The following is a 26756-nucleotide window of genomic DNA, read 5'->3' on the forward strand; positions in this document are numbered from 1 at the left end:
CAGAATCGAGTTGACAACGACTGCAGTGTGTAATTTTCTTTTATCCAGAACTCGAAGCTGGATTCTTATATACCTGTGGACTATTATTACTACATCTTACATTTCCATTTTCAATTTCTCTCAGGAAATGAATTCTCGAAAAAGTTTTCCATTCACGTACAGAGGCAACTCGCTGGAAAACTGGGGAAAGAAAATGGAGACGGTTTTGTTTTGCTTTATTATATATATATATATATATATATATATATATATACACATAGGAGGAGTTTTTTCGCAGCCAGCCTCGAGAGAGAGGAGACAGGTGACTCGCATAATTGGAGGCCGGATCGCAATTTAACGGGCGATATTCATTAGCTAGGTGGATTCCCATTGTGACATTTATGCGTGATACACGCGTTACACGTGGTGCAGCTTTGACAGATTCGATACTGACAGCTGGCGTTGCCTTCCATCACTGCAGGCCAAAGTTATGCCATTCCGTAAACTGCCACTCCTACCCATTTTCCAGCCTGCAATCTTTCTTCAATTAAAATCCTTTCCAATCATTCCTGTACCGATCTGTAAATTTAATGCACTGGCTAACGTCAAATGTATCCATTTGCAAATATCAAATGCAATTTTCTATGTTTTCTCATATATAGACCCCTTTAATCAGTTAAAATCGGTAAGGAAATAGTTTAGATTGTATCATCTTTTTTTGGTATTTTATAATTATAGAGATATTTTTTAGCTTTTCATTGGACGATTTACAAGGATAGATATAATGTCTTCGTGACACATTTGATGGTAGCCAAAGGAAAATTGGTGGGATTAGGAATATATGGAAAAATCGGTTTTTGGGAAAAATATTTATATTTTACGGAAGGATAAATAGGTGGTGATCTTGTGAACAGTAAAGGAATTTTCATCTGAATATTTTGTTTGCAAAATATGAAACTATTTTAGTTTCAAAGTGATTTTTTGTTATATTGACCAGGAAACAGAACCGATAAATCGGTTTATAAAAATACCAGTCTTTTGCGAGGAAATTAAATACTCTAGTAATCTCACGAAGATTGAAGCTGTATTCAGGTACAAGTTAAAGTTGCAAAGGAATAATTTATTAGTTTGTGAATGATTTTGGTTATAGTCACTAGAAATAGAATCCAAAAACCGGTTAAAAAAATGCTAGTCTTTTTCGAAGTAAATTAAAAGCTGGTAATCTTATGAAACGTAAAGATTTCAAGTAAACGTTAAATTTATAAAGGATTAATATATTGATGTGAAAGTGATTTTGATTACAGTCACCAGAAACAGAATCCAAAAATCAGTTCGAACAAATACCAATCTTTTGCGAAGAAAATGAAACGCTACAACAACCTCACCAAGATGGAAGGTATGTTCAGGTTTTAGTTAAATTTGCAAAGGATTAATTTGTTGTTTTGCGAGTGATTTTGGTTACAGTCGCCAGAAACAAAATCCAAAATCGGTTCGAACAAATACCAATCTTTCACGAAAGAAAATGAAACGCTACAACAACTTCACCAAGATCGAAGGTATTTTCAAGTTTGAGTTAAATTTGCAAAGGATTAATTTGTTGGTTTACGAGTGATTTTAGTTATAGTCACCGGGTATGCAGCGACCCGTGTTCCCGTCCACGAACACAGCGCAGGCAGGCCGCGGACTATATCGGTGTAAGAACGGTCGGTCGATGGGATGAGAGAGAGAGAATCGTCGTCCGGACCCGACGTCGACCCTCCGAGTTGATAGGTTGTTCGTCCAGGAGGGAGCGAGAGCCTCCTGTGCGACGAGGATGCCCTGAAAACGCCGGGAGGAGGTGGAGGTGCTGCTGGAGGAGGAGGAGGAGGAGGTCTCGGAGCTGGCAAAACGGGAGGTAGAGAGAGAGAGAGAGACTTTGTGGAAGGAAGGAGCTATATCGAGAAAGAGACGGCTATTGCAGAAAAGGAACCGGGAGTTCGACAGAGAGAGAGAGAGAGAGAGAGAGAGAGAGGGAAATTCTCCGCGAGATATGGAATTAGAAAAGGAAGAAGATACTCTGTAAGAAGGACCTGTACAATTGGAGAAAGAGAGTGAAGAAGAGAGTTGGAAAGAGAGAAAATTAAGAAAGGTTGAGAAGGTTTTGAATAAAGAGAGAGAGAGAGAGAGAGAGAGAGAGAGAATGAGTGAAAAAGGTAACTCTGAGTTAGACAGAATTCAAGAGAGACGCTAAAGTTTTACGAAAAAGAAGAAGCTGATTAAGGACTGTGGTGAACTTGCTCGGAGAGGAAAAACCGACAGGCAGTCTGCCTATACACAGTTTAGACAGAAATATTTATTTTCTACAAAATACCCCTACCATCGACCTTCCTCTTCTTGATACGTGTGTAGTTTTGTCTAAAATAAACGAGATTTGCTTTTTTCTTGAAGAAAATAAATAGAATGATGGTGTTTATTAATTTCTTTGTGGGATGGAGTAGGAAAATGGAAAATTTGTTTGGAAAAGTCTAAAGATGGACGAGGTCGCGGGAAAGGGAGGCTGGTGATGTAGTAGCGAGAAGAATACTGTGGATGGGGAGTAAGTAGGAAGAAAGACAAAAGGGAAGGGAAATAAGGAGGAGGTGGAGGAGGAGTTTGGTTTGGGGGGAGAGGGAGAGCAGAGTGAAGTTGGCGAGAGGGACGGACCAGGCTAAAATCGTCCTACCGTGCCCTGCTACCTGCGATTCTGCGGTGAATCCGCCTTCGAGAATCCCTTCCTTCCTTCCTTCCTTCCTTCCTTCCTTTCTGCCTTCCTTCCTTCCTTTCTTGCTTTCTTACTTTCTTGCTTCCTTCATTCATCCCTTTCCATTGCTTTACATCCTCCATTTACTTCCTCGTCTTCATCTAGTCTTTTCACCTAGCTACTTTTTCCTCTTTTCCAACAATTTTCCAAATATTAAAATTTTAGTGAACCTCACTTGAAACCTTTGATATTCGGTGAAATTGCATTTTAAAATATTTTCCTTTATTCCTCTTCATTTCATTCATGCCTCACTTTCTCTTCTTTAACTATAAATTTTCATATAGTTCCTTTGAATTTCCAACAATTTTCCGAATATTAACATTTCTATTGGAAAACCTATGGAAAATCTGAGATCTTGCGATGAATCTAGGAATTCTTCCTTCATTTTCACTCTATTCTCATTTATACAACTTTCTCATCTATATTTATAAATTTCCACAACCCTTTTTCCAATTTTCCAAAGTTTTCCAAATGTAAAAATTTGCAATGAAAATCTAACTGAAAACCTGTAATCTTACTAGGAATCCAGCTTCTAGAATCTTTCAGTTCCTTCCACCCTAATTTTCTACCCCATCCCCACCTCGCTACCCCTCATTTCCATTACAAAAAATTCCATCTCACTCTTTCTGATTTTCCAGCAATTTTCCAAACATGAAAACTCTCACTGGAAAACCAAACGAAAGCCTACGATCTTTCTACGAATCCAGCCTCTAAAATCCCTCAACACCTTCCCCCCTAATTTCCCACCCCACCCACCTAATTTCCCATCAATTTTCCAACCGCGAAAACTCCCAATGAAAATCCACCCAAAGGCACTTCCGGTCGAAATTTAATCGATTCGACACAATTTTCCCGTTTCCCGGTTCCCCTTCCCAATCACCAAGAACCACATTCATGTTCATTTAACAATTATTATTTCCCATATCCAATCCTCTCGTAGAATCCCGTGAAAATGATCCGGAAATTGTAGGAAAATTGGTGTCACGGTGCGTGCAAAGTTTGATAATCGTCCAGGCCAGCTCGAGTATTAAATAATTGAAAGGAAGCCCGGAATAAAAATCCGCTAGATAAGAAAATATCGATTGACCGGATCCCGATGATCGGAGATATCCCTGCGAGGACTCCCTCGTGCAGGATGAGGATTTTTTAAGTATCGAGTGGAGAAAGTGGATCGTGTGTTCTCGCCGGTCGCTTATCAATATCGAGTCATAATTTTTAATCAAAGAGACTCGAAATGACCATTATCTGGCGTCGCATCGGGATCCTCGGTGTATCCTGCGGTGGTCCAGCAAGGATTATCGTTATCGCCTACCGACGGCGCGTATCCTCTAACTTTTACGACTCGCGCGGCTTTACGCTTTCGCGAGGAGGAAGAAAATTGTGTTAGAATCCAACAAACCCTACTTTAATCTCGCGTATCTTCTCCACAGTCCTTCCACGCAAACAGGACTCTCGTCGTCCTTCCGTCATTTCTTCCCTTCATCTTTTTATTTCTTCCTCTTTAAAACAGGTGGATGAGAGTAGGAGGAGGAAGAGGAGGTGGAAGAAAGGATATAAATTACTGCTAATTTTATCGTGGGCCGAGAGATAATTTTAGCCGCGGAATTTTTCGTCAGGATTCAGGAGTGCATCAGGATATAAGGGATGATTTAGAGGGAGAGTCGAAATATATCAGAAATTCGGATTATTTTTCCTCTTATTATACCAAACTTTTTGGTACTTTTGGTGTGCACCTGGTGCATCCTAGCTTTCCAAACAAAAGTATACACAAGTTTCACTTTTATATATATATATATATATATTTTTTTTTTAAGAAGAATTTTTTAATATATTAATAAAGTCGATTCGTTCAAGACAAAACATTTGTTACAAAGTTATTGATTCATATTTTCTCTTCTCTCTCAATATATATAAGTGTAGTAGAGTAGGGAATAAAATTGGAATTTTTTGCAAAGAAATGGACAATTCGAATGATTGTAAAATCGTTGGCTCTACGTATATATATTAGATAAAAATGAGAAAGGTCGAAGGAAAAAAGCTGCAATTTTTTGCGCAGTGCGTTTTGCATTTGCTGCTAGGTGGGTGAAGAGAGAGTGAGAGAGAGAGAAAGAATTCTGGATAAAATGGGGGAGCTCGACAACTCGACACGGTGGTCCGGGCAGTAATTACGAAGCGTTGCTTGTGGCGCGCCCTTTTCCTTCAAAGAATCGTTTTGCGCAATGCCGGAAATCGGACCCACCGTCGCGTCGACAGGAAGCAGACATTATCCAGGCCCCAAGTGTCTTTTCGCGATAAACTCTTCGAGCTCCCCATTATTAACAAAGACAATTAACAAAATAAATCTGACAAAGAAACAATCGTTTATAAATCCTTCTGGGATTTATAGATCGTTTTTGGGATCCAAAGATTTCCGTTCTAATCGATGTGTTTGTGAGATCTTGGAATATTCGTGATAAGCTCTTCAAGTATCGCGTGATTAACAAAGCTAATTAGCAAAATAAATCTGCCAAATAAAAAATCATTTATAAATCCCTTTATGATCTTATAGATCCATACAGATCCAAAATTCTATCCCTCGGATGAATAAATTCTCAAAAATTCCAAGTACTCGTGACACATACACAAACTCTCGAAACTTTTCAAAATAACCAAAAAAAAATTCAACCAAACCAAAACTCGACTCTTATTAACCATAAATCCTCCTACGATTCAGTGGATCGATATAAGAATGCAAGAGTTTCGACCATCGAAACCAATGGATTCGCCAGGTGGGGAGGTCGGAATGAGTTTTTCGGCTATAAAATGGCGACGAATCGGATTTCACGCGGTCTCGCGGAACGACCAGGGTGTTGGTAGCTGTAGAAAAAGTCAATTAACGCGCGCTCGGCGAATTCGATCGATCCGCCAAAGAAATGGGAGAGAAACGAGACAAAAAAAAAGGAAACAAAAACAGAGGGATCTCGATCAAAAGTTGGAGGATTTATTTGATCGGCTCCGGTCGTGGGAGTCTAATTGTAGCCACCTGTTTTTATGGCTGTGCCCCTTTAACGCGTTGAGGCCCCGGGTCAACAGTTTCTCGATCGTTTCTTCGAATTCCTGTCGGACTTTGCGCATGCGACATATTATAATATATATATATATATATATATATATAGAAATCTTTTCTGAGAATCGAGAGTCGAAATCTCAAATTGCGTTGTTAGGACTTTGGTCGAGTGAATGGTTGAATAAAAGCGATAAAAAAGACATATATATACAGAGTTTGGATGACGAATGATAATGGTGAACGACGAGAAGGATTCGAGTGTACGTGGAAAAGAGATTGACTATGGAAGGAGGGGGGGGGGGGGGGGGGGAGGGATCCAGTTCTCGATTTCCTGCTCGGATTTCGTCAGGAGCCGTGGACAGATTCCGGATGCTCGTAGGACACACCTAAACGTGTGTCGTTGAGATCCTAATCTATAGCCGGATCCCACCCGAAAGTTCACCGACTCTGTCCGTCCGTCCCTCCGTCGATCCGTGAACTGCCAATACCAGAACAATGCAAACTTCCACCAAAATTTATAGCATACATATATATATATATATATATATATACGTAGGTACCAAAAGGTCGGAAACGAAGCACGGGGAGGGTGATTATGAAAATTGCTGAGAATTTCAGTGAGAAAAAAGAGATAAAAAAAGGAGAGAGAGAGAGAGAGAGAGACCGGTGGCGAATCCAAATTGTAATTTGTTGGAGGGGGGAGAAGAGAGGGGGGGGGGCACGCACGTTGGCGAATGGAATGCGAAGTGACGATTCCTCCTCGGAAGATTGCGTAGGGGGGTGGGGGGTTAGGGGTGTAATTTCGTAGTCATTACCCGTTACGAGCCTCCGTGCGAGATAACCCAACTGTATACGCGATGACGACGGAAGCCTCCACCCCCCCCCCCTCCCTCCCTCGGCTAATCAGAATTTCTTCGGGAATAAGAGGAATCCAAAAATCTGCAGCGAGTCGTACTTCCGTCGATCGTAAAAATAATGAAAACTGGCTCGTCGATCGTCTATAAAATATTATCGCCGCGCGAAACAAATTGGTTCTCGCCGAGATAGAGCGAGAGAGGGACGCGTCTAAAAAGTGATAATTAAGTGTCGGTATGTTGCTCTCCATTCTCTCTCTCTCTCTCTCAGGTGTTGCACTGTACGCACACACACGCGGAGAACGATATATTTCCACAGTTTTACTTCCTAGTTCCCACTGAGAATTTCGATAAGCGCCAAAGTATCGCGCGTTTATCATAATAACATCCAGTGCAAATTACACAGGTTTTTTTGCGTGTGTACGAAGCGTGTTGAGAGGGAAGAGTGTCTTTGTTTTCCGACTTGCTTCGCGTGTATCAATTTTTTTCCATTGCAAATTGGGCAAAGACGGTTTTTCGCGTTGTAAGGTTAAAATAAGGGGGAGGGGGGGGGGGGGGGTAGTTTATTTGGGTCTGTTTGGTGTTGGAGGGGGTTGGTAGGGTAAAAGGGTGGGGGGAAGATTCTCGTTGATTTGGTCGGAGTCAAAAGTTACGGACGGACTGACGGACAGGTGACGCAGACGGATGCCGCTCATTTGTCTCGCTTCGAGAAAGAGAGAGAGAGAGAGAGAGAGAGAGAGAGAGGGAGGGAGGGGGGGGGGGGGTGGTGTAGTCGAGAAGGGATGGAAGGACGAAGAGGGGTGAAGGACGAAGGATCTTTTGGCCGAAGGGGACTCCCCGGTGCGCAGGACTTCCCGCTGGCACTGGTCAATTTGCTGCTCCTTTTTTTCTCTCCCTCTCTCTCCCCCTCCCCCCTCTTTATCACTCTCTTCCTCGCGCCTCACCCTCTTTAACAGCCAAACCTCGTTCGCTTTGCTCTTCCACCCGTTTTCGCTTCCTCCCACAGCCACCGTCTTCTCTTCAGGATTGCATTCGATCTTCATCCCTTTCGATTCTCTTCTCTCGTAATTTTCAAAGAGATTTGGAAAGAATCCCCCCCCCCCCCCTCTTATTGCTATATTTATATTCCTATATTTTGCTCAGTGCTTCTTCCTCTCTCTCAAGATGACATCGTTGGTCCCACAAAAAATCATTGCGTCATTCCGCGAAGGTATATAGGAAAAGCGTCTTTGGTTTCTCAAGAATTTGTTTTTTTCTACCTTTTTTGCAAGGCTCTCACTATAGAAAGGAGGGGGGGATTTTATCTCGCTGTGCGAGAGGAGTTTCGCAGGTGGTTCGAACTGTTTGGTAGAATTTTGGGCCTTTTGATCTTGGATTGATGGAGCGCGCACGAGAGAGAGAGAGAGAGAGAGAGAGTCTGGGAGAGAGTTTGCGGTACCGTGCGAGGCCACGAAGAAGAAGAAGAAGCGGACGGTTGTTGCACACGCTCAAGTTTAAAAGAAAAGGTATACGAGAGACGAGGATGGGCGTTCCCACTGGAGTTATTAATGGCTTTGACTTCGTTGCTATGGATATCCATAAGTCTTTGCCCGGCGAGAAAGGCCTTCGTATCGGCCCTTTCTCTCTGTGTTTTTTCTCTCTCTCCCTCTCTCTCGCGGGCGAGAAGGACGCTTCCCGAAACTTTCCTGATGTAAAATCCCCGGAAATCCTCGATTCTGGAAACAGATTCTTATATAGGAATTCACCGAAGAGGGGGGGGGGGGGTTCTCGAGGCCTTGGCGCGAAAACTCTAATCGCGAGTATTAAAAAAGTTGCTCGGGAAAATTGGTTGCGTGTGAGGAACATTGTGGAGGGGGGCAGAATAGAATTTTCCAGGAGTTTCCTTTGTTGGCAAAACGATAAGGGGGGGGGGGGGGGAGTACAGGAGTGAACGAATGGCCGGCTTGAAACGAGCGTCACCTGGTCCACTCCCAGAAACGTCGCGACGCAAGACGAATCGCCCGTCGCGACGTCCATGCGTCACTAACGATCGCTGCGATCTGTGTCCTTGATCCAACTTGTTATTCGCCTCGCCATTGGGTTTATGTACTCTATATATATATATAGAGTGTATTGCACATGTCGTGTATACAGGAAAAAAATCTTTTGTTAATTGTTTGAGATCTTGAGGAAGGCTAATTAGTTGAAGGGTATATGCCTAAAAACCTGAGTCCATATATATATATAGTATACTGCACATGCTGTAGCATGCAGAAAAAGAAAGACATTTTTGAGAATTTTTTCAGACAACTTTGCAAAAACTAAAGTTAATTAGGAGTCGTGCACTTGTAAGCCTTGATACAAATGGCTGATACTCATATATATATAGTATTTTAAGCTTGCCACACTTTATAGAAAAATTTTGAGAATATTTTGAGACGACTTTGCAAAAAATTAAAATTAATTGAGAGTCATGCGCTTGAAATCCATGGTCTAAACAGCTAATATCTATATATATATACACAGATATAGTGCATTACACACGCCACACCACATAGAAAAAAAGAGAGATGGATAGAACCCTTTTGAGAATTTCCTGAGATATCTTTGAGGAAGCAAAGTTATAGTTGGAGTCCTGCGCGTGGAAGCCGGGGTCCAATTGGCTAATACAATTCTACCTGTCGCCGGGGGGCAGGGCCCGACACTCGGCGTGCGGGTGTCAGAAAAAGGAACACAATGCTCTTGCGTTGCTGGCCACTCGAGGTGCAATCTCGATTTCATTAAAAAATGGAGATTAAACTCACAGCTGAAGAAACGAGAATCGTGAAGCAGAGAATTGTCTTGGAAACGCGTTCGCTTTGGAGAGAAGTTTTCTAGACCAGAGAAGAAGAAGAGGAGGTTAGAAGGGGGGAGGGGGAGAAAATTTGGAAGAAGGGGGGGGGGAGGAAGAGGAGTGTCGCGGAGAATCGCGAGTGGAGGTAGCTGTTCGTGAAAAGATGCGTTTAGCAGAAGTGGAGAAGAAGGCACATGGATGAAGGAAGATAAAGAAGAGTAGCAGAGTGGAGGAAGAAGAGGAGGACGAAGACGAAGAAGAAGAAGAAGAGGAGGAAGAGGGCTGGGAGGCCAACTGATCATCGCATGCATTTAAATTGGTTCATTAAAGCCCCTCGCCGGGCCGACCCCATGGAACCCGCAACACACGTTCTCCTCGCGAGAATCAGCCAGCTCTCCACCACCATAAACAGAGAAAGAGAGAAAGAGAGATGATGGGGTGATGCAGTGAATGAGCGACGAGTCGGGCTAAACCCGACTGAGACCGAGCATCCAGTGCGCTCCTCGCCCCAGAAACCACCAGATCCACGCAAAATCTCCTGGTCCAACCCCCGACCAACCCCAATCCAAGGAAAACAACTCGAAAATTCCTCCTACTCACCCCCCTTAAGCTTCCCAACCCATCAGACAATTTTCGGAGAAAAATTAGAAAATTGCGAAATTTCCTGGCAAAAAATTCGCGAGGCTTGCTAAATTCTATTAAAGTGTATATATATATATATTGTTGGGACCTAATTAAGCGTGTAATTGCAAGAAGATGGTATTGGTGGCCTCGCGTGATAGGAATTCACGAATCGGTCTTGCATGCACGCTCGCGCTCCTGGAACGTGCGATCAATTGGTTAACCGTGAGCAACTTTGGTCCCCTCGCGTGCGTGTGCGTGTGCGTGCGCGCCACGTGTGTTTTCCGCGCGTGCATCCCCATCAGCGTGTGCGCGCACGTGCGATCCGAATTCTCTCCTCCTTTTTTTTGCCAGCCGGAATAATCCTGGCTGGAAAACCCATTTTCATTCATTCCAGTTGTTTATCGACCACCCCATCTCGGTGAGAATCGTCTTTCTGGGTAATTTTTATATTCTACCGGATTTTTCGAGTGGGAAAACTTGGGAGAATCGAGGATAGTGTTTTGCATCTGGTTTAATTGTGAAATTTGTTTTATATTTCAACATTTTTGTAATTTGAATGCGTTGGTGAATTTATTTTTTATTTTTGAGGCTTTTTCAATCAATATATAGAAATGAGCTGGGCTATCGTGTTTCGACTTAAATATTTTGAAATTAAAGTTTTCACTGTTGATTGAAAAAATATAGAACGTTAGATGCTTCGAATAGTCGATACAATTTTTAATATCCTTCCGAATACCATAAGTTGAAGAGCTTGGAAGAACCTAACAAAGTATATCTAATATATTCAGTTAAATCACAAAATTTGTCTTATCTTTCAATCTTCCTTTTTCCCAAACACTTTAGAAAATTCATCTCACATTTTTTTGCGGCTAATTGAATCAACAGATATAAGTTGGGACGTCGTGTCTCGGGTTGAATAATGTAAAATTAAATCGACGATGTTCGCGGGACTTTGTTGGTGCGTAAAAAGTACGGGAGAGCGTTAGACGCGTCGATTGGTCGATGCAATTTGTTAAAGGTGGTTAAGGACGAGTGTTTCTACTCCCCCCCCCCCCCTTAACCCAGGCAAGTGAGCCCCATTAAGATTCCAGTGGGATCACCGGAACTGCGGCTTCTTCTTGCTAGCAACGACCTGTACGCGCGAGCATAAATATATCACATGTTTATTACACGTGCTTTATTTATCAACGCTGAAATACTTGGCTAAGATATTCCAACATTTGCATACGCGTGAAATGTAGACTCGAGCTCTTCTCGTAATTTACTATAATTAATCACCCCCCCCCCCCCCCCCTCTTTCTTTATTCTGCATTTAACAAAAATTGATTTTCAACAAATCTGTTTCTTTGAATAATTTATTTAAATAAAAACAATAATTTTCCTCACGTATCGAAGAGCGAGGATAGCGAACGAGTATGAGAGAAAACCTGAAGAGATTTACGAAGCGAGTAAATTCGCTGAATGCGTACGAAACGGTCAACGAATAAATAGGTGTTTATGTTAATGTTAAGGTATACGATATGAGAGAGAAAGAGAGAGAATACAGTACGTGTTATTCTTCATTTTCCCATCGCATTCTGATAACATTATCAAGCACGATAATTCAGTTTTCTTCAGGTATTCTAAAACACACTTTTTACATCAGTTTTAAAAATTCCTCCCCCTCGCTGCTAATCGATTCCGCGTTGCGAGTAATTCAGGGGACGAAGCGGGAGTTTATTGGGAACTCGCAGGAGGGAGGTGCGTTAAAGGGATGAAAAACTCGAATTTTCCAGTGCATCCTAATAACATTATCAAGCACGATGATTTAGTTTTCTTCAGGTATTGTAAGAAAAGCGTTTTATAACAGTTTTAAAAATTCCTCCCCCTCGCTGTTAGTCGATTCCTCGTTGCGAGTAATTCAAGGAGTGAAATAGGTGTTTTTGGGGAGGTTTTTGAGAATTCGCAGGAGGGAGGTGCGTGAAAGGGATGAAGAACGCTCGGGTATATCCGCAGTAACGCGAAAGAAGGGCCTGTCCGTCACGGCAAGCCCCAGTAGTTACCGTCACGCGGCCGGTCCTGCAATCATCCCCCTTCGACCCCCGTGTTCTCTAGGCAAGCCTGACTAATTCCACCCCCTCCCTCGGTAACGGCTGCACGTATAGGTGAGTGCACGCGATCCTGCCACGTGGGAACGCCAAGTGTGCGCTTCCTCTTTGCTCGGTCAAAACATCAACGATCAACCTACCCTCTACGACCACACTAACTTCCACTGCAACCTACACCCTCATTCATTCTCATCTCGCAATCTCCTTTCTTTCTTTCCCACATCACTCTTATCGCTATTCACAGCGCGTTCTTCTTACGAAATTTTTTCCGAATATTTCTTACCTGGTTCTCCATGAATTTTTTTAAATTTGTGTGATATATATATATATATATAATAGTTATTGTTTTATTTTTCATAGTGTATATTTTTAGCACGGTAATTCTAGTGGAATCTTGGTTCAGTTTTCAGACAAATTTGCTACATCAAAACACGAACGATCAACTTACCTTACAACTGTACCACCGACTTCCACTGCGATTCCTGCATTCAATTCCATTCTCGTCTCGCAATCTCCTTTCTTATTCTTTCCCACATCACTCTTATCGCCATTCACACCGCGTTGTTCTTCCAAAAATCCCTGCGAATATTTCTCACCGTTTCCCACAAGACTTTCTTAAATTATAAAATAAATATACAGTAATAATTATTCATTTTTTATTAAATTTATTTTTGTCACAATTTAATTTCAATTTTTAGATAACGTTTGAAGCATTATCGTATATTTTGGATAAAGAGTCAATGATAGGAATAAGTTAATTTAAAAAAATTTATTGAATCTGCTATATACATCTATATATACACGAGGAGAAAAAGTAGAATATAGGAAAGAGGCAGGATGACGGTGCCCCGTGCCACCTGTCCGTCCACGGAGAGTCTTTTGTGCCTTCTCCAGCACGCCGCAGACAGTTCCACTTGATTAACCAAGCCTGTGCGTGCCAGCTAGAATATCTGCCTCCCCCCTAGCCCTACGTACACCCTCCCAAACCACCCCGTCCCTCAAACTTAACCACCATTGCGCACGAATTATTGCTGCTCATGCACGAAACGCTATATAGAGAGAAAAAAATTCGTTTTCGCATCAACATCCCGAACCCTCCCCCCTGTACATCGATACCGATAACCCCCCCCCCCCCCCAAATCCCTAGAATAGAGAATTTGCAATCTTTCGATTATTTCCAACGAACCCAAAATAGACTACCGCGATCGAAATCGAGGTTTTTGGTCGGACTGCGGTAACACAAAACTTTGATGAAGAGATATTGAAGAGAAAAGAGAGGGGAGGGGGGGGGGGCTGGAAAAGTTTGCACGCAAAGTTTTTACCGTAGCAAAGACTTGGCGTGTATCGACTATTTTTCTTTATTCCAAGACCTTGCACTTTGAAATTTCTCCATTCCTCATTAACGAGTATTTCAATAAATAATTCAATAAGTAGTCGCGTTATCGTGAAAATTTATTCTTACTCCTTTGCTGAGGGGGTGTACGGGAGAAGGAGGGCAGGAGAGAGACGAAGAATGGTATCGTTAGCCATAAATTCATGAATCCCCGAAAGTTCGGTGGGTGTAGTTTTATCTGCAGTTTTACGAGTAGCTTTCTCGCAGGTTGGAGCGAGGGGCGGGAGGGGGAGAGGAAGGGGGAATCGGGTCGAAATTGCAAAAGGCAGTCGAGGCCGAGTGTACGCGGCCTGGCAGTCGACGCTCCTATCAGATTTTCTCCCTCGCATTAAATGATTCGTGAACCATTAGGCCGGTAAGAGTAACCAGCTTTGTCCGACTCGAGGCTCTCGTTTTGCTCTAGATTTTCAGGAATGGCGTCTTCTCCACAGTAGAGGAGGGGGGGGGGGAGTGAAATCAATAAGTTCGATCGTCATTTCGACATATATATATATATAGTTGGTTATCAATGCTGGCCCCGTGGAAAGTATAGCAACAAAGAGTGTGAATGGAGGGGAGAGAAAGAAGGAAAATAATAAGCTAGAGAGAGAGAGAGAGAGAGAGATATTGGCGGGTCGGTCCAGAGAGAAGGCCCCTCCTCGCGCAAGGACCCCTGCGGCGCAGTTTTGTACCAGAAGAAGGCCCGAAAGGGGAACCCCCGGGGTGATAATTAGGGGGCCAGCGAGTGTTTCTGGCCCTCTCGAGAGTCCTTGAAGTTTCGCCGCCGCCGCCGCGGATTCACGTCGAGTCATCATCCCCGCGAGTTCCACCCTCTCCTCCATTTTCAAAACATCCCGAAGGTGGAGCTCTCGGGGAACCTCGAAGGTTTCCACGTCGTCCATCGTATGGCGTCGCGTCCCTTTCTCGGGATTCTCACTCGGTCATGCCTCTGTCATCTGGTACTCGACATCCGAAACCGGCACACGCCACCTTCACCTTTTTCTCCGTTTCGATGTGGCTCTCTTTCTCTTGTGTGTATATGTACGTACACAAACAAACACTCGCTTATCCCCGCTACCTTGCGTCTTACCAATACACGTGCAGATGCGTCCTATTTTTCTTCCGTCTCTCTCGCACCACGACAAATTCACTGGTTCTTTCTCGTGTATACATAAAAAACTTGCTGGTCCCCCCCCCCCCCTCACTAATATTACGAAACACACACACATGTTTTATTTTTTACTCTCTTCTGTACTACAGTAATTTCAGTAGTTCTCTCTCTCTCTCATACATGCACGAATGCTTGTTTATTTCTCTGCCCACCTCTCTCTCTTTATATTATATATCAACACACACACACACACACACACACACACACACCTAGGTCTATTTTTCTTTCTCTCTCCTGCACTACGGTAAAACCTTCATTCCATCACATCTGCCTCCTCGATACCACCCCCCCCCCCCTTCCTTTTCCAAGATACTTATTTGTTCTTTTCTCGTCTCCGACTCCACCCCCTCCTCTCCCCCTCGTCCACAATTTCTGACCCAGTTCCTTCAACGTCCCTCGCGATGCGACAGCGTGCACTTCCAGGTTCTCCTTCGAGGAAACGAAATTCGACGAAAAGCACGTGATTCGTGTGTCGATGCTTCTTCATAATTGACCGGAGTGCTAGTCGTCTCGTGTTAGCTCGTACCATCCACTCCCCATGCAATTTCAGTTCTTGTAATTCAACCTCAACCTCAACCTCTCTCCCTCTCTCTCTCTCTCTCTCTCTCTGCACCCCTCCTCCTTTCACGATCGGCAAACATGCCCGAAAAATCTTATTTGAATGAACAATTTTAAATATCGCTGCATTCATTAAATTCATACCTGATGCATAATTAATAATCATTCGTATAGATTTTTCATTCAACCAAAATACAAAGATGGGAGAATTTTTCATCAAATTTACGACGAACGTTGTTTTTTGGTAAACAAAAAATAAATCATCGAAAATAGTAGTGCAACTAACTGGAATATTGGATGAAAATAAGGAGGGTGGGGTAGAATCAGTCAGGGCGAGAGATAACTTTGAGCTAGAGAGGAGGGGTGGTAGCAGGCGTATCTGTGGGGTGGAATTCAGGATAAGAGGAGAACGCTTTTGGAGAGGGTAGATAGAGGGAATTAAGGGACGAAAGAGAGACGAAGTAGAGTCGAATAGGGAGCGGGGGTGAAAGTGTGGGAGCCCGTATCAAGATCTCTTTGCATTTCTGCGAGAGGGAGGTCGTACTGGGGTGGTGCTTATCTACGCGTTATTCCCCAAGGGCAAAACCCGTCAGCCTGGGACTCGCCAGATAACGTCCTCCCAACCCCACGCGCGAGGGCGTCGAAGCCGTCGAACCAAATCTGCGCGCACCGACTAAAAAATTCCGTTCCAACGTAAAATCTCTCGTAAATTCTACAAACTATATAGAATGCATAACTATATACAGATATAAAGCAAATCGTAGGAAATATTTTAACCATGAGTGGTTCTTCGAATTATACACTGACCAAAAGAGTCGAATTAAATTTTGTGCTATCTCTCACGTTTTTTCAATTATCAGATTTTTTAATCTTAATTGTAACACTTTTTTAGCAGTAAGAGTGAGGAGGAAAGAAAACCGCTTGTCCGTATCACGCCTACAACTAAAGCAATGTTATTGGCTAAACTTAAAAATCAAATAAATGCAAAATCCTACGAGATAGAAAAAAATGTTATTAAACTTTTTTACTCGGAATAATCCAAAGAACACGTGATAAAAGAATTTCCAAAAACCACTGCTACACCCTGTACATCCTGTATATAACACACACACTCCTAAATCAGCTTGAGTAAGAAAAAACAAAAATTCACAATCCTATTTATAGAACACTCGAGGAGCAGGAAAACGCAAGCAGGATAATTGCAGCAATTCTGATGGAGAACGTTGTAAGAGGGGGTGGCACGCGTACAAGGGGGTGGAAATCATGGTGGACGTCGAAAACACGCGAGCCTCGCGGTAACCCGCGCGGAAACGTCATCGGCAGCTGGGATCGGGCCGTTGATCCGGGGGGTTGGTGCGTTCACTGCGTTCCTCAGGAGCGATGCTGGGGTTGCAAGAAGAGACCAGCCATGGTAGTGGAGGGTAGCGGGGCTTTGGGGTTGAATAGGGGCTTCGGGACTAAGCTGCCCCAAGCGCGACCGCCGAAACCCTGGTTCGGAGCTTATTTCACGAACGACCGGCCACCCTACTCGACTCGCAACCCCCGCGGCACGCGAGAAAGAGGGTGGGGGACTGTCCGGTACTCGGGGGTGGCCCCTTATCTTGCCCCGTCACTGTATCACCCCCTCCCCCTCTAATACAAAGAAGATGGCTGGAATATTGCTGAGAAAAAATCAGAAAGGATCCAAAGGGTGTGGATGAATGTCCAAGGACCCTCTGGAGTGTCCCTTGGAAGCACAGGACACACCTTGAACCGGAAATGCGGTTTGGATATGCGGCTGTCGATGGTAATCCGATGGGCACTCCAGGGGGTTGTGCTGGATTCTGTATAAAACGTCGTTCAGGTGAGTTCGAGGGAAGGGAAGGGGGGAGTGCTACTGTGCACGTGTATCTGCCGGGCATCCATGTCATCGATCGTCCCGATACGCGATAGAGACTTCCTGTCAAAACAGATCTCTCGTCTCCCGCAGGATCCGCTTCCCCGAAGCTACGGGCAAACCTGAAATATCGCTTCTCGGAAGAGGATCCACTCCCTTCGACGCTCAACATTTTACATCTTTCTTCGGTTCACCTTCGGGAAGCCCTCGGCTCTCTCTTCTAGATAATCCGCTGAAATAAAGACAACCCCCCTCCACTGGACCCATCTCGCGTGGGCGGACACTGAAATACTTTCGTCGGATTGTATGCTAATCGGCATCCGCACTGTTCTTCATATTTAAATGCGAGAGTGATTTCTACCCTGATAAAACTTCCCTGGCAGGACTCGACGTTCTTTCTGATATATATATATATATATATATATATATATATAGTATGTATATAGGGACCTGTTGTGTGATGACTAAATTTTTTCGTTCATTGGAAAATGCTTTGTTGAGAGGGACAGGAAGAAAAGAGTATATACAGGGATATTTGTGGAGGTAAAAGAAGTGAGTGTATCACTGATCGATACGAAGTTGCTTCATTTTTAAATAGAAGAGGGATTTCTATCGTAGCGAAACTTTCTAGGTAAGACTCGAAGTTCTTTCAAGTAAATATAGTACGTACATAACGTATATAGGAACTTTTGAGATGACTGAATTGTTTTGTCATGGAAAATGACCTGTTGAGAGGGAAAGGAAAGGGGATATTGAGAGGCTAGGAAGAAGGGAGGTGGTGGTGGATCATTGATCAATGTGCAAAATCGGTTCATATTTAAAAATAAGAATGATTTATATCCCAATGAAACTTCTCGTGCAAGGTTCGACGTTCTTTCTAGTATATATGTAACGTATATAGGAACTCCTGCGATGACTGAATTTTTTCGTTCACGGAAAATGCGCTGTTGAGAGGGAAAGGAAGAAAAGATATAGAGAGAGAGGGATATTAAGAGTCGAGGGGGAGAAGGGGAGGGAGGTGGATCGTTGATCGATGCGGGATCGAAATTCTCGGGAGATAGTAGCAAGGTGCGGTTGGAGCGACGTAATCGACGTATAAACCGCCGCTCCGCGCCGGCACGGCTCTCGTCGTAAGTGGTTTCCGGCTTTTTCGGTTCATAATCGACCGACGATTACCGAAGTAGCGTCCTGGGGCCGGTCCCGGGTTCCTACTGTCGGGCCCGAGGGGGTGTACGATTAGAGTCCGCTTTCCTGTACAGGCCCTTTCAACAATAATCGCAAACTGTCCAATTTCAATCGTTGGGTAAAAACAGTGAAAAAAAATTACAAATCTTTTCAATTTGTTAATATTTATTTATAAAATAAATAAACTAAATTTATTAAAATCACGAGTAATTAATCGTTTAATAAATCAATTATAATATCGATAAATTTGGTTTATTGATATTGTACGAATAATGGGTCGAACACTTCCTCGGTAAACACACACATATATATATATATATATATAGTAAACTGTTACGTCACTGGTATCGGAAATACTGGTACAATTTAATACAAACTAGATGCGTTTACAATATTTAGACTTTGCGAAGAATCCAGGTGAGAGTCTCGATGACAAAAGTATCGGTTATTGGTCCCTGATGGACAGCTGGCACGCATAGGTCCTGAAGAGGGATTCACTGTGACGTCACAGGGTGGAGTGGAAGAAAGTACTATAATTGGTAGGAGGAGGGTGGAGGGGGGGGGGGGGGGGGGGAGGGGAAGTGAATGGGTGAGGAAAAGCGTTAGAAATGGGAATGACGCGCGTGTGTGTGAGAGAGAGCTGGGAGAAAGCGGTAGGTGAAAGGGCCTGTACCAGCTTCCTGGGGACCTTGGTGTAGGTGTACACCGGCTGGGGTGGTTTAATCACGGGGGCTATCACAATCCCTAAGTGGGCTTCCTGGCCGCTTCGGAATTATAGATAATGTCAGATAATAATAAGACACCCCGTAGGGGCAGACCCGAGCCACGGGCAATAAGTATAAGGTAACGGGAGGCGGTGGTGGTGGTGGTGGTGGTATTAGTAGGAGGATAAGTATAGGCTGTGGGGCCCCTTCGAGAGGGGGGTGGGGGAGGTGTATGGAGAACCTGGTGGGTTACCTTCTGGTGTAGCAGGAGTCAGGAGTCAGGCCCGGCAGTCTGGGGCCCCATACGTGCCGGGCCAGCCAGGTCAGCCTGGACCCCCGTTTCCCAGCGGGCCCCACCCCCTCCTCCTCTTCTGGTACTTACCTGCTTCCTCCTCCTCCTCCTCCTTTTAACCTTCTCTCTCTCTCTCTCTTCTTTCTATATATATATATATATATTTTACTGCTCCATTTTCCCCTTCTCTCTCCAACTTTTGCATTTTAATTCCCCCACACAGTCCCATACCAGTGTGGACGTTGAGAAACCTAGGGAATCCCCATGGGACACCAGCTCGAGGAACTCCCGAAGGACAAACGTTGAACCATCTCCGTTTTACGTACAACCGCTGTATATTAATTAGTTTCGACCAGTGCGATTACCAACCGATTCTCCAACCCCCTCGGTGCCCTAAACCAACGGCGATATTCACCCTCTTCGACGCCCACTTTCATCCCCACACCTGTTCCCCGAAGAGAAATTTATTCTTTCCTATATAACCTTGCACTCTGTGTGTGTGTGTCAACGAGATTCATTTTTCAAGATTCGACGGTACATACGATTATTTCCGACGGCTCGCGAGCTGTAATTCCCCGAGAGCTTTGCATCCTGGAAAATAAACTTTCTACTCGCGTTCGGTTTCTCGTTAAGGAGGCTCGAAGGTCACGCAGCGGAGAAAAAGTGATTCTAATCAAGAATTCAATTACGCGGCGAGTGAAAATTGGAACTTTGGCAAATTTGGATATATTAATGGACGGATTTGTCGGTGGGTACTTTGGAATCTTTGTGTAAGTGGATGTTGGTACGCGGGGATGATGGCGTGTTCCTTATGTCACCGGGGCTCCCCAGGGGTGGCCCCGCTAATGGTGGGCGGCGGAGGGGGCTGAAAATCATAGTAATAACCAGCAGCATCGAGCGTTATAAGGCAATTGCTGGCAGAACCGAGGGTTCCTTCCGTCATTGGCTGCATAATGGCTATTGTGCCGTAATAGTTACGGTAAATGGCACGATTGCACTCGCATTACACCAGCCTGACCTGATCCTAATCGATATAAAAACACATCGATCAACTGTTCTCGCACCAAAGCAATTTAAAAAAAAAAAATATTTCTATCGTTAAAAAATCACTAGGAATAATAACGTGCATTTTTTATATCTATGAAAATTCAAGAAATTAATTTGGAACAATATATATATAGGTAGTGTGGATAATCAATAGAGGATACAGGGAATCGAACACATCGTTCGACTGCCTCACATCAATGAAATTAAAAAGAAGACAATTTTATATCGACAAACATTTGTTTAAAATAATAACAAACAATTTTAAATCCACAAAAAATTCAAGAGATCAATTTCGAACAATATACACTGCAAGATATCAACGAAGGACGAGGAATTACGAAATATTAATAAATGTGCATACCTGTACGTATATCCGGTCCAAGCGGGATGAATTTCGCAGGCTGGCAATCGCCAGTTTGAAGCACCCCCACCCCAATCCCCTACATCCCCAGACACGTATCCGCACCTCCGACACCTGGCACATGACAGGGTATACTCCACACGTCTCCCATTCTCTACACTCTGCTACGTGACTTTACGTTTCGCCACGTTTCACCTACTGTTTTCACTAGCATCAAACGTTAGAAACTTCACGACTTTATTCCTTTGCTCCTCCTTTCACGATTTTCCATCAACGCGATCCATCCATCGATCGCTCTTATCCTCCTATATATGTATATGTATACAAGATTTATCCAATCAGGTTTCGCTTTATTTTATCTCAAACTTCCTTGTAGCTGCTATATATATATATATATTATATTCAACTTTTTCATCACTATATATATAGTTGGCTGCTGCGATAGCATTTTTTCGCCCATTTTTTTTTTTGTACCAGTGGTCTCGTAATTGAGGCAGCCCCCGGGCATTTCGCTATTTTCATTTATCATGCGTCGTGACTTTCCTCGTGTGATTTTGTATTTTAGCCCCGAGCAGTGCGAGTGGCAAGTGGCGAGATTGCCGCGACACAACTCTGCGTGTCCCCGCGTGCTCGCGCGCAATCCCGACTTCCACCTAATCGCATTTCGATTCCCAACAATCGAGTTACCGATTCTTCAGGGGAGACTGACTCAATTTGCCAGCTAAAATTATTCCAACGTCCAGCAATCCTCGTTTTCCCCAACGCAAATTCTAATAAAATTTCGTGCTGTTGGTCACGGTGAAAAGAGTATTTTGTGAAAATTGCAGTAATTTTCGAAGGCTGCAGTAGTGATAGTTTTATTTTGGGTATGAAGAGAAATTTTTTTTGGGAATCAAGAGAAAAAACTGGAAACTTTTTCCTGTTTACGAGCTTAAGGATTCAGAGATTCCTATAATTTTTTATTTTAAATAAGAAAAACAAAGTAGAGTATTTCCTGTGTACGATCCAAAGCATCGAAAGACTCTTGTAATTTTCAAGGTTAACTCTAGGAACGAAGAGAAAATTTTTAGGCTTTTCCTGTGTACGATTCGAAACATCCAGACTCCTGTAATTCAAGCTTTATTTTGAGCAGGAAAATAAAATTTTTGGGGGTTTTCCTGTGCATGGACCGAGGAAACAGGACCACGGTACAAGGGGTTGGAGGGGGATGTTATGCAAGGAGTCAAGTGGCTTTTGCCATGGCTGCCACTTGTAGCGAACGAGGTGCGCGAGAGTTTGGCTACCCCAGCGTTAAAACGCCTTTCTGCTACCAGCCCCGGTGCACAAACATTTTCCACCCTCCAGACTGGTCCCACCAATACACCCTAGCACTCTCTCTCTCTCTCTCTCTCTCTCTCTCTCTCTCTCTCTCTCTCTCTCTCTCTCTCTCTCTCTCTCTCTCTCTCTCTCTCTCTACCCACATACACGGAATCCCCATGAATACGTTCAAAGGAAACTTTCTTTACTCTGGCAGATCGTCCATCAATAATTCCCTGGAAGCCAAGCTGACTTAATAAAACGAAGAACAAAACCCACCCTAAAAAGAAAAAAATGAAAAAGAAAGAGAGAGACAGAAAAAATCTATTTTGAATCTTGCAGTATCGAACGAGACCATTGCGACTGCACTATTATTTAAAAATGACATCCCGGAATTGCTTTTTAACCCATTTGGCGGTGCCAGCGTTTAATTTTCCATCCCGTAATGAATTTCACCTAGATTTCGATAAAAGCTGTTGCGCCAACGCGAGAATTCCAGATACGTATTCGTACATGTTCGATAATACCTATACAAATCGTTATATAAAAAGAACATCGATAAAAAAAAACTTAACAAGAATACATAACAAAAATATTTGGCTAGTTGCAGAAAATTGCTAACGATATTCTCATGAGTGGATAAAAGAGGGGGGGGGGGTGAGTACAAAAAGAGGGGGTTGGGGGTTAAAAAGGAGGCCGGAACCCAAGTGCCCCTCGAAAACACCCTATCGCTTGTGAAGATAAGTATTTGCTATTTAAAATACCAGCTCGCGCTGGTTCAAGATAAACTGTAGCGTCCTGAGGGAGCGCCGACATCGAGGGGGTGAAAGAAGGAGAGGGTTTCGCTAGGGGTTGATTATAAACCAAAAGAGAGAGAGAGGGAGAGAGAGAGAGAGAGCAGTGGCGGCGGTCCATGGGGTGGTTTATGGGGGGTGTACACCGAGCATTGTTGTATAAATAGGTTTGGCGAGTTAGGGGTTGCTACCCCCGGGGGATCTGCACATGTCCGCATCGATTATACCGCCTCCGAGCCCCTCTCCCCGCACCTCCGGCTTTTCCTCCTTGCCGATTTCACCCTCCTCCGCCCCTGAACCTGCCCAAGGGCCATGCCGACCGGTTATTTTCAAGCCATTTGCTTTGTAAACGCACGCAATCTCGACCAGTCACCCCCCGGTCTTTGCACCCCCCCCCCCTCCACCCTCCACTTACAGAGGTACTCTTACGTGAAAAGCTTAAACATTCAAATTCCACGGAACAATCGAACAGGTGGCTGACTGGTTTCGTTGAAATTTCCTAAATACTTTCTCGAACCAATATATACACTCCTATACATATATATATATATATATACAGAATATAATTTCATTGACATTTGCATCGACCGAGCCGAGCCGGCTCTAATTAGATCCGCTTCCTACTTAAATATAATACTATTTACGCATATATATATATATATATACGACACGGCTAATCGCATGAATTAATTTGCCGCTCGAAAAGTCGATCTGCTTTTGGATTAAACCCTCTTAGCATATAGTTATTTACGCTATAGCGAAACCTTCCACGTTTTACTATTTCTTTCATCCATTCTGTATATTATATGAAAATTGAATGACCCAAACTTGCTGTATGTACTAGTATAGTGTCTCGACTGCAATCCAGTGTACTTACCGTCGAGCCAATCCCTTGTCTCTTGATATATATATATATATATATTATATATTTTTTTTAAGTCGTATGTTGCCTCATCATTTTTACAGGATCGAAACGCAAATACGATTTAAACAAATTCGCACGAATTATTCCATGGTCCCATTATCAGTGCCAAAGTGGAAGTATCCGTAAGGCTCTCTCTCTCTCTCTCTCTCTCTCTCTCATCGGTTCTTTCAGCGAAATAAAACTCGAAGGACACCTATATATTTTTTTAAGCAACGTTGCCTCATCATTCTTACAGGATCGAAACGCAAATACGATGTAAACAAATTCGCACGAATAATTCCACGATCCCATTATAGGTACCAGTGTGGAAGAGTAGAAGCATCCACGAGGTTCTCTTTCGGCGGAATAAAACTCGGGACGTTAATACCCTCGAAGAAAGCGGCTCGGCTGTGAATGCACGAGCGATGAGGGACCAGCTGAGGCGCGGGTAATCCGGATTCTGGATTAGCCGGAGCGCCGGGAGGTCGTCGCTTCTGCGATACGGTGACGTGTCGCTGTTTGTAGTGTTGTGCGTACCATGAACAGGGGGGGGGGGGGGGGGAGTAGCGGTGGAAAACTACAGGAGCGAGATTCCCAGTGGATGTGCGGCTCCGTAGCTCTTATCAGGACCCTGCGCGATGCGAGTCGATGCAGAAATCGTTGCGAAGGGTGTATAAGGTTTCCCGATGAGGATTGACAGGTTTAAAAAAGATCGCGAGGGTCTCTCTCTCTCTCTCTCTCTCGGTTCGAAAGGGAGATTCGAGCTTATCGCGTGGATCTGGCGGGCGTCGGGACGCCCGTCACGCTCGAACGCGTCCCGCCCGACGCTCACGTGTCCCTGCACGTGTCGAGAAACGAAACAACCCCCCCCCCCCTTCCCCACCACTATTCTTGCCGCGTTATGCAAGGAGGCCCCACAAATCACGCCCGAGCACGCTCCACCGACTTGTCAGTGGCCTCGAATTAACGTGTCCTTGCTTGTAATTAACCCTGCCAACCCTTACGAGATTGGTGGGAGGTAATCGTTTTGTTGCTTCGGAGATTTTTGGGAGAGACCTGGTGTAGTTGTAGAAATTCGTGAATTCGTGATTAATTGGGAGTTTAATTGGTTTGTCGGGGTGACCTTGAATTATTTTGTTCTTGATACAACCTTGCCACTCTTGAGGAATTCACTAGGAGGTAATCGCTTTATCGTTTTGAGAGGATTTTTGTAAGAGATCTAGTGGAATTTGGTATATTCGTGGATCATCGATCGAGGATGATCGACCGGTTTGTTAATGACCTTGAATTAACGCGTCCTTGATAGCGATCAATCTTGCCACAGCTCGAAATTTACAAGGAAATAATCGTTTATCTGTTTTAGGAAACTTCGAGTGGAAAATCTGGCATAATTGGTTAAATTCGTGGATTTTTGTTGTTTTTTTTTTGTTTGGTTTGGACTCCTGCATGGAAAGACGATTAAGGATAAATCGTGGCAGAAGCGCGCTGTAGGAAACTGGGTTGGAAATTGGCAGAAGGGAGTGCGAGGAGGGGGGAGAGGGGGAGGGTGGTTTTGCGTCTGCGGGAGTCCCGTGGGAGGCCCTGCGAGGGCGGGAACGCATCTGTCGTGGCTCCCGAAGATCCTGACGGGACGCAGGACGCATTACACGCAAGGCTGAAGCCCTTCGTGCCTCGTCGTTACGCTCCCAGCGCTCCATCTCTCTCCGACTCTCCAGAAACTCACCCCTAATGTCTCTTGTACTACATCCATTGGCGTAGCAGCCAGAACCTGGTCTCGTTACAATGAAATTTCCTGAGTAACGTGTACGCTTCAAATTTTATCAGAAAAATTACAAATTTCTAAAGAAGAAAAATGTTCAGAGTTGTGAGGTTCCAAAACAGAAGGATTTGGAGAATTTTGTAATTTAATAGTGTGGAAAAATAATGCGGTGGATGTAATGTCTCTTGATGTGTTGGATCAATTTAAAATACGAATACCATGGTGAATCTATCAGAATAAAATTAACTGTACCAGACGTACAATTCGATTATTACAAGAAACTCCTAAAAATCTCAAAAAAAATATCTAGAATTGTGTCCAAGCATAAGGATTTGGGGATTGATTCTATTTGGATCAGCAATATATAACATGCAGTGAAGAGTGTCTCTTGCATTAGATCAATTTACCCTATAAATCCCAATATGATTCCATGACACTAAAATGAACTGTACCACACTTGCAATTTGATTATTACAACAACAAAAAAACACACAAAATTCTCAAAAACCTCTCCAGAGTAAGAAAATTCACAAGGGGAAACTAAAGAAAATCCGATAAAAGTAGTAGCAGCGATTACAATGAAACACGAGTGTCTAAGAGGGAGGGGGGAGAAGGTTAGTACGTTCTGCTACGCCATTGGGTAAAATGCAGTGGAGATTGTGGCAAACTGCAACACGGGAGCAATATCAGTGGAAGTAGCGAGTTAGCCGGCGTGTAATGGGGTTTTCGGCACATCCCTGAAGGGGGCGACGGTTGGGGAAGGGGGGGGGGGGATGGATGAAAGCCCAACGGGACCGTCGCGGAGACCCCCGTGGGGCAGAAACGCATCAAAATCGAATTCACCAGATGTCCAGGATCTCTGAAACCCCCTCCCCTCCCGAAGACCCCGAGCAAACTTCTGGCACGCATGGCGCCACCCCCGCGACACGAGAACTCACCCCTCGATGACTCTCTGCCTGTCCCAAATTCCGGACAACATTCGTCACCTCGATTTTCCGCCTGCTGACCGATAAACAAAGCCACTCCGCTTGGAGAACGCAACCTCTCGAGTCTCTGCAGGGAAAACTCGATTTTCGTCATCTCGATTTTCCGCCTGACAAACAAAGGCTTTGTTCATTTTAGCTGCACCATCGAACTGATGCAATTAGTTGAAATAAGACAAACGTGTGTTTTCTCGCTCCAAAATTATTGCATTGGTACTGCAAACAGCGAAAAAGAACGGACCTAGAGTCACTCTGCTTGGAGAACGCATTATC

This window comes from Prorops nasuta, unplaced genomic scaffold (assembly GCF_024137725.1).
Source record: "Prorops nasuta isolate Cenicafe-Biocafe unplaced genomic scaffold, Cenicafe_Pnas_1.2 PNAS00011, whole genome shotgun sequence".
NCBI classification, from domain to species: Eukaryota; Metazoa; Arthropoda; class Insecta; order Hymenoptera; family Bethylidae; genus Prorops; species Prorops nasuta.